The following is a 13,737-nucleotide window of genomic DNA, read 5'->3' on the forward strand; positions in this document are numbered from 1 at the left end:
TAAGTTGCCCAGGCCTATTGAGTCAGTCTGCAGCTTCCTCCCAGGAGGAAGAAGGAGAGCAGACAGGTTACCCATGACAGGAGCCAAGAAAATGGCATGAACTTCTGTCAGGGGAGGTTTAGGCTGAGCATCAGGGAAAGGTTCCTCTCCTAGAGAGTAGTCTGGCTCTGGAACAGCCTCCCCAGGGCAGTGGTCACAGCCCCAAGCCTTAAAGAGCTCAAGAAGCATATGGACGTGTGATTGTGATTCTGGGGCTTGTCCTGTGCAGGGTCAGGAATTGGACTTTGATGATCATTGTGGGTCCCTTTCAACTCAAATCATATTCTATGATTTTATGATTCTATGAATTCTTCACATTGGGAGGTCTTATTTATTGTTCCATAATTATGTGTTATGATGGAAAAGTGACCTGGCTCAAACATGAAATCCTTTCTTATATGAATAGCAAGTTTTTCACCAGCAGCTGAAACAAAACAGCTTTATGGGTGCAGGCTCTGAGCTGACAGAGTCTTTACCCCTCAGTTCTTTAGGTGGCCCTAATAATTCAAGCTCTGGATAAGATTTGGTCACCCTAGATGAGTACAATAAAGAACTCGTAAAGATCAAAAAAGAAGAAAAGATCAGAAACTTATCAAAATTATGCAAGAAAAGGGTGGCACAATCAGAGCAAGATTCAACCATAGCAAGAAGCTGCTTCAAGAGCATAAGGGGTGCTCACCACTTTGGGGTGGAGTTCATGAAAGTGGCTCATAACCAGAGTCATTGACTGGAAGAACATTAGTAAAAATACCTTATGACTGTCTACCTGGGGTACATAAGGTGTCACACAGACTCTTCAGCAAATTCAGAGCCATTCTCAGATTCATAGTTCTTAAGGCCAGCAGAGACCTGAAAGGACGGACTGACAAAATTTTTTTGGCTGAATCAGACACAAGGAAGGAGTTACTGCTACCAATCCATGTCCAGCTGGCTCTTCTGGACAGGGATTGCTGCCAGCCCGGTTTTATTGGCTGTCTCTCCATCTGAGCAATCTGAGCAGGTCCTAACCCACATCAACCCTCCAAAAAGTCCAGAGTTCCTTTGGATGAACAGCTAAACTGAGAGAGCCAAGGGAGTGAGCTCCTGAAACCTCAGGGATGGAGAAGGCATAGAAACAAGGTGCCCAGACCATGATCTACACATCCCAGGTCTGCTAAACAGAATGATTTTTCTAACCTTCCATCTGAGTTGTCCAAGCTGACCACTCAATTTGCCCATCTATGCCCTGACTCACAGTCAGAAATTGCCTGGCACAGTGCATCCTTCAGATTACACTGGCTTGCCTGGAGATATTAGAAGATGGTGAGAGCTTACCATGAGTTTTGCTCATTCATATTGCCCTTGCTGTTCAAAATGTGTTTACCAACTCTGATGCAGCCTGGCTGGTTATAGATTCTATTTGTTCCTGCACCTGGTCTGTCTCAGGCAATACAGAAGAAGATCCAAGAGACAAGCTGCGTCTTGCCATAAAACCAAGAGGTCTCACTGCTATACACAGTGACCTTAAAGAAATGAATGTTTGAAACATCTAGCAGGCACAAAAAGAAAAAAAAAAGGAAAAAAAAAAAGAAAAAAAAAAGAAAAAGACACACACACACACACACACACACTCACACACACATGCATGCTGTTGTTACAGTCTTCCCTTACAGACCTCCTTTGTCCCGGTAGCTGCCATTGCTCCCCATAGCCCACGCTCCCCTCTGTCCTCCTGACCCCTCCTCTCCCTCCATTCATTCTTCCAGAATTTATCCCGCTTCTTTGACTCGGCATGTGTCTGGGCAGATGTCCAAAAAACCTCCCTTCAGCAACCGGGGGGAGGAAATTCCTCCAATTCAGCCCAGGCTCTTTCCCCCCACCCCACTTCCCGCCTTCTCTCTCCCTCTTTTTCTTGCTCCTTCTTCTCTTTTAACATGTTGAATGATTGATAACATTCTCCTTGCCTCTCTGCTGCCTGTTTCAGCCCTTTCTGCCTGGCATCTGCAGCCCTGTAGGGAAACAAGCTCTCCAAGGTGATGGGATATTGGGGACCCCCTTCGGTTCTTTTCAAAAATTCAATAAATAAAAGGAAAGAGGAGAGAAGCACAAGGGAGTCTGGAAGGTCTGGGGAGGTGGGGGAGGAAGGGAACAGCTAGGAAAAGCCCTTCATTAGGACAAGTCCAAAACAAACAAACAAATTAAAAACAAATGCTTTGCATGTCCCCTATTCTCCGTTTGCCACAGAAAAGTGAGTGGAAAGATTTGTTCTTTGTGTTGTTTTGCATTTTCAGGCCCAAACTTTAGATTTGTGCAAAACTTCTAGCTTCTTGTTATGCTGTTATTGTGAATGAGTTTGTTGCCTTAAATTCACACTTTCTGGGGCCTTTCATTTGCGTGAAGATCTTGAACTTCATGTGAAAACAAAACTGTGTTTGTCTTTCCAACAGCAGAAGGAGGTTTGCATAACCTCTAATATAACAACTTAGACATCAGAATCAAAAAAACATACTTAGTTTTCATGTGTCATGCCACTGTGCCTTATGTTTGTACATCCATGCAGGCATCCTGTATTCATAGGTCTCAAGTATCATCGGATGCCATGCTAATACCTAGATTTTGATTAGATGTTTACATTCACCTTATAATTTGGATTTCAGGCATGAAACTTGGTGAAACTGATGTTCAGGCTGTTTAATTTTAGCACTGTACATAGCACAAGTTTAATAAAGATGTAAAATACAGAATCACAGAATGGCTTGGTTTGAAATGAACTTAAAGATCATCTCATTCCATTCACCTCTGCCTGCCATGGACAAGGTTGATATGAACCTATTACATGCAACAAACTCCCATTAATGACATAAAAATTTATAATTATTATTATTATTTTTGTTGTTGTTATTATTATATAATTATTTTTTTGTTATTATTATTATCTGAAATACAAGTGACACCTCATGTCCAGTACCAGAATCAGCATGTTGTTGCACTGGGCAACATTTGCTGAGACAACAAAGCCCTGAGGCAGTTCCAGAAGCATGGGTAAAAAAGATAGATTGTTATGCCCATTTAACTGAGGGAATCTGGAGATGGACCCAATTATGAAGAGAAAGATGAAGAGAAGGGTTTGTTTTATCTACCTTAGGCATCTAAGTGTCAGCTGACTCCAGACTCCATCTATAGAGAGCAAACAACCACCTCCAGAATTCTCCTAGAAAGACCTTGAGTGACTCTCTCAAAAATTATATGACTCCCAGGATGTGGAAAGTTATGCCTTTTGGCTCCAGCCATCATCACCCAGAAACTCTCTGGCAGAGTTGAGATTTCTGCCCACATATCTCACTCCCTAGTCCAATGCCTGGGAGAGAGAGCAAAATATCTGTGTTTCTTAGTAATGCTACCTGTCTTCTCAGTAGCAGAAAAATTGTTCCTTCAAACCTGGAGAAACAGATAGCATAAACTCTTCATATTTCATTAATCAAAGTTCTGAGTTTTGAGGCTTCTGCCTGAAAATGAAAGGTAGATTTCTGTGACATGATAATTCAAAGTTAAATAAACAACTCACTGGTGTTTAGAAGATACATTTAAACTTTAATAAGATGGAAAACAAAACATAATAATCATCAAGACTTTTTTCTTTTCCTTATTTTTAAATTGAGGCAAAACCCCTTCACTTCAGTTACATCTGGGAGAACTCTTTGTTGTATATTTATTCCTTGGTGGCTCATAAACTCTCAGCATCCTTGCTGTAAGTGATCTCTCTCTCCTGGGCCTGGAGGATACTTGTCATTTCTGTGTAGGTAGCAATCTATCTGCCTGCTTCAAGCTGCTGACTACCTCAACAGGATCTGGGGAAGAGAAACCCTCATTTATTTATTTGAAACAACTGTAAAGTACTGTTGGGAAATATCAGATGTATTTCCTTGTCAGATGTGTCTGCACTGAAGGTCTCCTAATGCAAAGCTGGTAATTACCAAAGGTGAAATATCCAACACAAACATCCAACCTACCAAACCAGCACTCACCCAGCATCATCAAATGACACATTCCACGAAAATAATAGCAGTAATAACCAATTTCTCAGAGAAATTTCCTGACAGCAGTCTTACTTCCCTTGAAGGCAACTGTTAATGGTGTCCTACAAATTCAACATGACCTTCACAAATAATTCATTGGTATCTGCAGCCAAAACATGTAGAGACTGGGAAACAGAATTGCTTTCAGAGAAAATAGTTAGCTCTTGATTTCTGAACTCTGCAAAGATAACTCAAAAGACTGGGGTGAAAAATTATACTCAAGCTCCCCAGAATGTCATAGACATAGAACAGTTCATATCCTGGCTCAAAACATTGGGTGGTCTTATCTGCCAATTATTTTAACTTTTTTTTTTTTCTTCACCTACCCTGCATTTATAGTATGGCCTTTCCAGTATAAATATTACAAAATTCTAGGTATGAAAAGTGACATGCAGCCGTTTGCTGCCCCACTGCCTAATGAAACCTTCCCAGTGAGAGGTGCCACTAGGAAATCCTGGAAGCCCAGGCCAGAGTTGGCAGCCTCTCATCCCCTTCAAGCAACTTCACAGCTCAACTTCTGAGATAGGAGCTCCCAGGGGTGCCAGTGTGAGGAGTTTGTCCCCGTTGGGTCCTGAATGGAGGACTGATAAATGACAGGCACAAACTTTGCATTGAGAGATGAAACCTCCCCAGACTGTCTGGGGCAGCAGTGCTTATCTGGTGTCCCCTTTCCAGACCTCTTGCTGGTCTTGAATGTGAGGCCACTGCAAATGATGTCAAGCCACATATTTGAAAGCAATATGGGTTTATAGTTTCAACAGATGTCTTTTTTTTTCCACTTGAATAGTACCTGTTAAGTATCTGTCTCAGTACTATCCCTGCAATAAAGCCCAAGCAATTAAATGTTTTCTTGGATGAGAGACATGATTTAAGCTCTTTGCACTAAGGTGAGAGTCGTCCTCTTTTTGTGTGGCCAAGCATTCAACTATGTCCCTATCTTTGACTTAGATTTAGATGCAAATTCAGCATTTTAGCTGAATCTTCAGTGGTATTTTAACCACTGGAGATCAGCCAAGCTCTCTCTAACACCATCTCCCCTGCAGATCTCATCCTTGCCCCGTAAAAACAGCTGCAAGGATCAACCCAAAATCACACTGGCATTGCTCTGCTCTGTGCAGCATAGCAAGAACCATGCCCTGAGACAGCAGTCCAGTGTTCCTCTGACCTACTACATGATGGAGAAGTGAATGTAAACACATCACTATTGATTCTCTTTCCTCTCCTCTCCCACACAACAGACAATTCCTATTTACATCTATGAGCCAAAATTTCATGTAGTTTTTGGTTTTGCTTTGCCTTTTTTTTTTTTTTTTTTTAGGTCTGTGGAATTGTTAGATTCTTCCCCAAAGAAAACAATATATTTATCAAAATCTATGACCATAGAAGTAACTGCAGGCTTTATTCTGAATGGACCCAGTAGGTTTTAAACCATTTTGCAACCATTAGCAGCTAAGAACCCAAAATGCCAATCTCATTTGTCATGGGTGCAGAGGGGAATAAATGTCCATTACTGATGATTTTTTAATGATTCCACAGAGAATGCAAACCAGAACAAAAAAAAAAGAAAAAATATGGGATGGGCTAGTAATTTCTTCCCACTTATTCAGTAGCTTTAGGTACTTGATTTTGAGCAAAGTGTAATTGGTCATTGGTAAGTGGCAACAGGACAATGAGGCAAAGGGAACAGAAGGTAGACATGGATTGGAAAGATTTACATAGAGAGAATGTGATGGGGCAGAAAGGAGTCTATAATAAACAGGGAAGGCAGCAAATCTAATTAATAATTAGTATAATCATATCAGCTGTAGGCCTTGCTCTGGTGTGCCAATAAATCAGACTGTAAGCCCTGTGAACCTCAAGACTTTGCTTTTGGTGGTACCCATGGTCTGGTACACAATAAAATAGATATAAGTATCTTTAGCTATAGAGACAATTATATATTTATCTGTATCTATATTATTTATAATCGTATCTGTATCTATGCCTATACTAGTCCATCTCCATCTCTATCTGTATTTCTGTCTCTCGCTCCATCTGGATTTCTATCTCCATATCTGTCTTTTTCTACTGTAGGACAAACATTTTTACTTAAAAGTTTACAGAATACAGAGAATGGCTGCCTTCAGGGTAGCACAGAAATTTAGAGGAGAAAAACACACAAGAAAAAGAAAAATTATGAAAACAACAAATGAAAAATTACACATCCCTGCATTGTCATCTTCAAAATCAGTTTTTAAATTATTGTTTATGACCAAACTTTGCCTGCATCCTTCTAGACCTGGGTAGAGTTTAAGCTCCTGGTTTTCCCTACATAACAAAGGAATTTAACCTGAAGGGCAACATTATCATTTGACCCGTGAGAGTGTAAGCCCAAAAGATAATCAATTCCCTTAAATTGGTGTCCCAGTCACTCATTTAATGCCTCCATGTCAGCTTGAAATAAGACTTACAGTTTGATAGGTCAAAGTGAAAAGGGGAGGATGAGAGGGAGGAAGAGGGAAAAAAAAAAAAAAAAAAGACTGACTGATTGCCATGGCAATAAAATAAAACTAAAATTAAAAAAAGAAAAAAGAGGAAACACTCCTCAGTGAAAGCATTGTCAAAAAAATATATGGGGAGGAGCAGTTTTACAACCTCCTGTAACCTAGTGGTCCTGAGGTATTGCCTTTCACCATCTACCCAGGAACAGGCCTCTGAGAGGTTGTAAAAACACCATCTATTATTCCAGAGACCCAGGCATCGTCTGAAGGGGCTGTCTTGTAGGGAGATGCTTTGCTCTCTCCCTGCATGCAGGACCCAGACTGAGAGTAAAACGTCAGAGAGGGCGAGTGGGGTGCTTAGACCCCTCCAGGTTCTGTCCTGGAGTCCCCACAGTCCTTTCATGGTGCTGCCAGGGTGCTTTGTGGATCCAGTTGCAGTGCTCACTTCTGCCTGCATTCTTTTATTTGCATGCAAAATTTGCCCAGGCTCTCACTCATCCCCTCTCTGAACCCTCTGTCTCTTCTAGACTTTTTTGTCCTTGCCCCATGCCCTGGTTTGTCTTCAGTCATTGCTTTTCCCCCCTAATTCTTTATAGTCTATGCTGAATTTCCCATGTTTGTTTTGTGGATTTTTTCTTCCCTTTCTTTTCCCCATACTAGTGATTTGTTTTCTGGTGGTTGTTTTTTTTTTTTTTTTTTTTTTTTTTTCCCTTTTTTCTTTCCTGAACAATCTGGCAACAATAAACACAGCAAGGGAAATTTTCTTACAAAGTGTGCTGAAGAAACTCTTGGAGGCTGCAAGACCTATCAGGCTGGTTTATATAGACAAAATAATCAAAAAGCAGCAAGGACACCAGCTCTGGAAGCCAAGTCAAATCATTCACATCTCCACAGAGATGAGATAATAAAAGCATATGCACTGAGACAGATTTCTCTAACAAGGACCCCCAAGGAGGTGGTTTATCCAGAAATCTGACCACAGCAACCTTGTCCTTCTCCCCCTCCCTTCACTGTAAGATGCTATCAGTTTCCATTGTTACAAAGCTCATACTTCAGGCTCTTTGTTTTGTTTTGTTTGTTTGTATGTTTGCTAGTTTTATGATGGAATGAAGACTTTAGTTGCAGTGTTGGTGTCTGGGACAGGGACAAAGCAGGACATTCACTGTGTCCTTTGTTTGGACCACACTCAAGGTTCATCTTTACAGATTAATTTCCACCCCTAGTTTTCAAGCCCACAGGCCAAGGTGTGTACAAACCCATCCCACCATCCCCATTTTAATGGGTTCGCTTCCAAAAAGGCACACAATCAGTCCTTAACTGACTCCTGAAAGAGAGAAAGAGACAAGGCTTAGCTACCATGACTGACACCTTCTAGGTCCCACTTCTCCTTTTGCTTTCCAAAAATGTGCATCCAAGGAAGGACAAATGTCATACTAAGGGTGAGAACCCTCCTACAGATATATCTTCTCAACTGGGTAGTGATCTGAGACTTAGAGATCTTTTAAGTATTACAAAATCCTCAAGCACAGCAAGTTTTCAAATAGGTGCAGCCAGCTACACTTTCTGCTGCTGGGAGCCAGTTGAGATCTTCAGTGAATGAATACATCAGCTTTTCCTTCTTGGACATGAAGGGACCATGGCCATAGGATCTCAGGTCACAGATGGGACCCAACAAGTACCTTGAGCCACCCTGGAATTTCAGAAATGTGATGTAAACCGATAGCACCTGGAATCTGTTTTGGTTTTTGCTCATGTTCAGGTGCCTCTTTCAGCACTGGTGTCCTCATTCCTCTGGCCCTGGGGTGGATTAAGCCAGTTGACCTCACACCTTGGGTCAGAGGTGGGGGAAGATGGAAGACCAAACTCCCGTGAGCCCTGTTTGTGTGGTAATGGAAAGCTCTTAGCCATGTCCAATGTAAAAAGTGCTCCATGATCAAACAGGGCCTTGGCACTCTACCAGGCATTCAAGTGTGACCAAGCATTCAGCCTCCTGCTGCAGGAGATGGGTCAAATTTACAGCCTGTCCTCCCCTTCCACAGCCAGGAACCTTGGAGAAAAAGGCAGCTGCTCCTTCCTGGAGCACAGGGCATCTGTTTACTTTCTGTCCTGATCAATGGCCAGAGGATTCTGGGCATAACACAGCCCAGCACAGTCCCTTGAGCAGCATCCCAGCTGCACGGCATGAGTTCAACCACAGATCTGGCAGTGAGGAGTGGGAGAGATGGCGAAGGGAACATGGAGACAAGACTGCCAAAGTGATGGAGAGAGGAATCAGTATCAGATTAGGTAGGACCTGGAGCAACCTGATCTAGTGGGTGGCACTTAGTGGGTGAGTCTGTGATCCCACTGGCATCCCTTAACCTTCTTTTCAGTGGCTGTTTGTTGATGCTTGTCAAGACAATGATCAAAAGTGGGAAGGATAAAAAAAACTTCTGAACTCATGTTTTTTTCTAAAATTCCAGTGATCTGAATGCAGTGATTTGGAGTGGAGCTGCAACAAGGTGCATGAGACACACAGTGGGATTTCTGCCTCTTTTCCCTTTCCCTGGTGAAACGCAGTAAAGGGATGAGCCCTGTACAGCCCAGGGTTGGAGCCAATGAACTGAAGCTCTTCGCCTCCCTCTACCACACATCCACTAGGATGCTGTATTTCACTGGTTCTGCAAAGTGCCTCCAGCAACTTCCTGCTCTGCTCTGCACAAAAGCTATATACAGCATGAAATTATTTCATCACAGCTCTTTAATTTATTTGCTTAGGCAGCCAATTTTGTCTTCTTGTCTGAAGATCAGAACAACACCCATCCCTTTTCTTGTACCATTTAATCATAAATTTCACCTCCACCACATGTGGCCAAATCTATTAAAATATATTTGTAAAGTTTGATCAAATAATAAATTTGTAAATATCACTATCTTTAAATGTCAGTATCTAACATAAACACAGCAACCAATAGGTTTCCTGTGAGTTATGTGGTCTGATGAGGGTTTTCTATAACAAACCATCCTGTAAAATCACCTAGAGAGTTTTTCTCTCAAAGCTCTTTTTATACAAACCTGTATCCTAATCCAGTGAAGGCATCACTACTTACACATGACTGCTGGCAGAGTTCCCAACATACAAACTCAATAAAAGCCATTCTGTCACATTCACCTATACAAAATGCTCAGTTCAAGTAATTTTGAAATCAGTAGAGAATAATTACTGAGGTATTTATTAACACAAAAAATTCATTAGTACAAAGAACTATAGAACACAGGGCATCTTAGTTGTAAAGGACCTCACAGATGATCCAATTCCATCCCCTGACATGGGCAGGGACATCTTCCATTAGACCAAGTTGTCCAAAAAACTTCAGGAATATGGCATTCACAACATGAAAATCTGTCTTTCTCCAGCTCCTCCTATCTATTTCAGCTCTACAAGGCATTGATGACTGGGAACAATTCCCACATACGGAAACAAATCAAACAGGGAAAGCAAACAAACAAACTACCTGGGACAGTTGAATTATAATACAATTTGTCTCAAGGAATTGAAATAATTAAATTTCAAGGTACAGAAGTAATTTCCATGTAATTTTCCATCTTGGACCTTGGTGAACAAAGAATGGGGAGGCAATCAAAGAATAAAAGAACATGCTAAGCATACAAGTCTAAGCATCCACACTTGCATCTCAGAAAAAAAAAATAGAAGAAACCTCCTCAAAAGAAAATATAAATACCTAATACAAGGAAGTAGAATTTTATAGGTCTAATTGCGTAATTGTAAGTGCATGCCCAATTCCCATTTCTGAACAAAAAAAATTCTGCCAGGAAAGCATCTATCTTTATGGATATATATTGAATTGTCCAAGCTTTTCTGGATTGCATGCTTGTTAAGCAGTTCTATCAAGTACTCTTATGTTTTCATTCTGCCCAGCAGCTTCCTCTTAACCCACACCAACAGTATAAAAATATGGCAAGCACTGAAATATCTATGTAATCATTTTACAGTGCATGTGAAATAATTTGAATGATACAACTCTTACAAGAGAAGCCACATTGGATATCTGATAGCAGCAAGAGCCAACATGACATTATTACTAATAGTATTAATAATAGCAATAGGAGTATGAGTGGGATTGTTATTGCGGCTTTTGGGGGTCACTTGCGGCTGTCCCCCGTCCCTCCCCGGCCCCCCAGGACCCCTCCAGCTAGCTGTCCCCTCAGGGAACCGGGGTTTGCCGCGGTCCCGCTGCACTGGGCTCACCAGGCAGCGGCTGGGTTAGCACGGTCCGAGCGGCGGTGCGCCTCGGTCGCCACAAGGAGTCGAGATAAAGAGACGAAGAGAGGTCAGTTGTGTGCAGTCCAGAAAGATTGTATTGCCTGAACGGTTGCAGGGACAAAAGACGCTGGGCTACCACCCAGATACAGTTTTATACAGCAAAATTAAGAGATAAGGTCTAAACAATAGAGACAGTGTTCAGCATGGGCCCATCAGAACCACCCCAGGGGTCAGGTCCAATGGGAACTGCTCAGGGGTGGGGAGAAGGGGGTTTACATAAAGATGCTGAAGCGAAACTTTCCCAAAACAATGGGGCATACATAAATGTATCTTCCTCATACCTAAATGTATCTTTTCCTCAGTTTCCAATTCCCAAGGCCTTTCTAAATCCCTTCCTCCACTCTACCACGCCAGCGCGATAGCAACAGTTATGACTATTGTTATTATTAGTAGTGTTACATTCCTTTCTTATCATTAACAAGATCACTAAATCACAAGTTTATTTATAGATGCTTTCATTAGATACAGAATACCACAACACAATCCCAGCAATCCCAGACAAAGAGGAATTGCAGATCTAGATTTAGGGGAATGCTTTTCACCTTGGGCCCATCTCAGAAACTTCTGTGTCTAATGAGATAGCCTGGATATATAATTGCAGACTTCCAGATCAGTAACCAGGACTGAGATTGCTTTTCAATGCAATGAGAGACTGTTGCTTCTGATGAAACCCATTTATGAGTTTGGCACCCACCAGTGATGCCCACCAAACAAGATGAACTTTTGGAAAAGCAAGACCTGGTGTCTATTATGAGGGGAGGAAACAAAACCTGAATCCTCAAAGCTGTTGACTCTGAAAATCTCTTTTCTTAAGGTGGGTGTAACTCAAGGCAGGGAAACTTGTGCATCCAAGACCACAGTGGGCATGGTTTCATACTGATGAGGGAGGCTGCAGGGCAGATTTTAGATTTACACCTCACAAAGGATTTTTCAGTGACAACTTTGCTTCAGAGAAATTGTTTCACTCCCAAGTGCATGCCAAGAGAAGCATGGTCCAAGTTGTCTGGCCACTATATTGGATCACCCACCTCCCTTTTTAACTAATGGGCTAACACACAGCCTCTGCTGCTAACCTAAGGGCATTCAGCTTAGAAAACACTAATGCGTGAAAACGTCTGCAGGCTGACTACGTGAATAGCAATATACATTTATAATTTCAATAATATGCAGTGTTTACCATAATTAGACAGCACATTAACATGATTAAACCAGCGCTACAGATCAAAGTGGCAAGGCACCCGTCTCGAATCCGAGCCTTTATTGCCGGGAGCACTGTGTTGTGTTTGTCCATTGAGTGACTGCTTGCCCTGCCCTTTTGCAGTATGAATTTGAAGCTGTCATTGCAGGGGGGCAAAATTTTCCCTGACAAGCAAACAAATCCATTAACATGTTAACAGGTCCTGCATGTACGTGTGGAAAATACTAAGGATGCCAATACAGCAGCATGGTTAGGAGGGTAGTATTTATTCCAAGACAAAAAAACTCTCAAGTTTTACTGTGGGAGCCAATGTGTTTTTACCTGTCCTGAAAGACTGGAAAGGAATTGATTTTCAACAGTAGTTAAAATAACAGAACTAGGAATCAGCAGAACTTACTGCTATTTTTATCTGCTGGTTGTTGATCTCTAACTTTAGCATCCATCAAATGGCCACAATTATACTGTTATGTGTGATTGCTTTGTGTACGCCCTCCAAGTACTCCAAATCACAGTCTGCTCTCCTACTCGTTCCTGGGAGCTTTGCCATTGATTTTAATCAGGCCAGAACATCACCCTTGTTTCAGCCAGCAGAAATCCTGGCAGCAGACTTTTTCTCTGAAGCAAGCCAAATGTGATGGAAGCTGGAAATGATGGCAAATGGGCACAAAGGCTGCCCACACATTTAAAAGTAGGACTGTCCAGTTGTGGAGCTTTTAAGGATGTTGGCTGCTTTTATTTAAATTTGTGTGTTGCAGGAATGTGAGCATGGATTTCTTTAGAGAGATGGCACAGACAAATGTGTCTATAGACACAGAAAGGAAAAAGATAATGATCAAGCTTTAAGCAAGAGTAGATAGTGATTAATAAATCCTTTCAGTTCATATTTTCAATTGCAAATTTTTTTTTCCCATTACACCAGATAAGCACCCTTGGTTTTACACATGAAGGAATTTAGCAACAAAAGTTATTCCAAAGTACAGCAGCTGCCGTGCATTAAGAGTGCTCTAACCATTAAAGGGCATCTGGAACATCTCAAAATTAGTACTGCATCAGGCCACAGGCCACAGAGATTTCAATACAATGGGCACACTTCAATTCATTCCAGCTTTAGCCATGTTCCAGCCCAACATCTAGTGCTTATGACTGGGGAAGCCCTTGAAAGCTGCACCAGTTTTGTGACTGTCAGGGAATGATTTTCAGCATGTAATCTTCAAAGCAAAGTGGAGTAACCCACAACACAGCAGCAAGATCATATCTTAATTTTTACAAATGCTTTGCTTATGACATGAGTGCCTAGAGTCAATAAAATGTCCGTCTGAGCAAGGTGTGATAAAAACTTGCAGGGCATCTTACGGAGTGTGAGCTCCAAATGCCTGAAGCAAGCATAAGGTGGGATTGACACAGAGTATAGAAGTAGAAAGAACATGATGACAGCTGCAGGTATTCTTTCTCCCTGACATCTTGGTCCCATTTACTCTAGTTTAACAGTGGGGTCATCTGAGGAGGTGGGGGTTGAAGACAAAGAGAGGATGAGGTGATGGAGAACAGACAACACCAGCTCTTCTATCTTCTGCCATGGCTTGGGGCTAGGGGAGTCTGTGTGAAAGGATATGGAAGAGGAAAGAAAAAATTATGTGTGTG

The 13,737-nt window shown here is 41.8% G+C and overlaps 1 protein-coding gene across 4 annotated transcripts in view; it reads right to left on the bottom strand.

Moving 5' to 3' along the window:
* The window catches only part of SETBP1 (SET binding protein 1), a 270,005-nt gene that overhangs the window by 174,471 nt on the left and 81,797 nt on the right, over positions 1-13,737 (bottom strand). The gene's annotated exons all lie outside the window — the stretch shown is intronic.

Source organism: Taeniopygia guttata, chromosome Z (genome assembly GCF_048771995.1).
Source record: "Taeniopygia guttata chromosome Z, bTaeGut7.mat, whole genome shotgun sequence".
NCBI lineage: Eukaryota > Metazoa > Chordata > Aves > Passeriformes > Estrildidae > Taeniopygia > Taeniopygia guttata.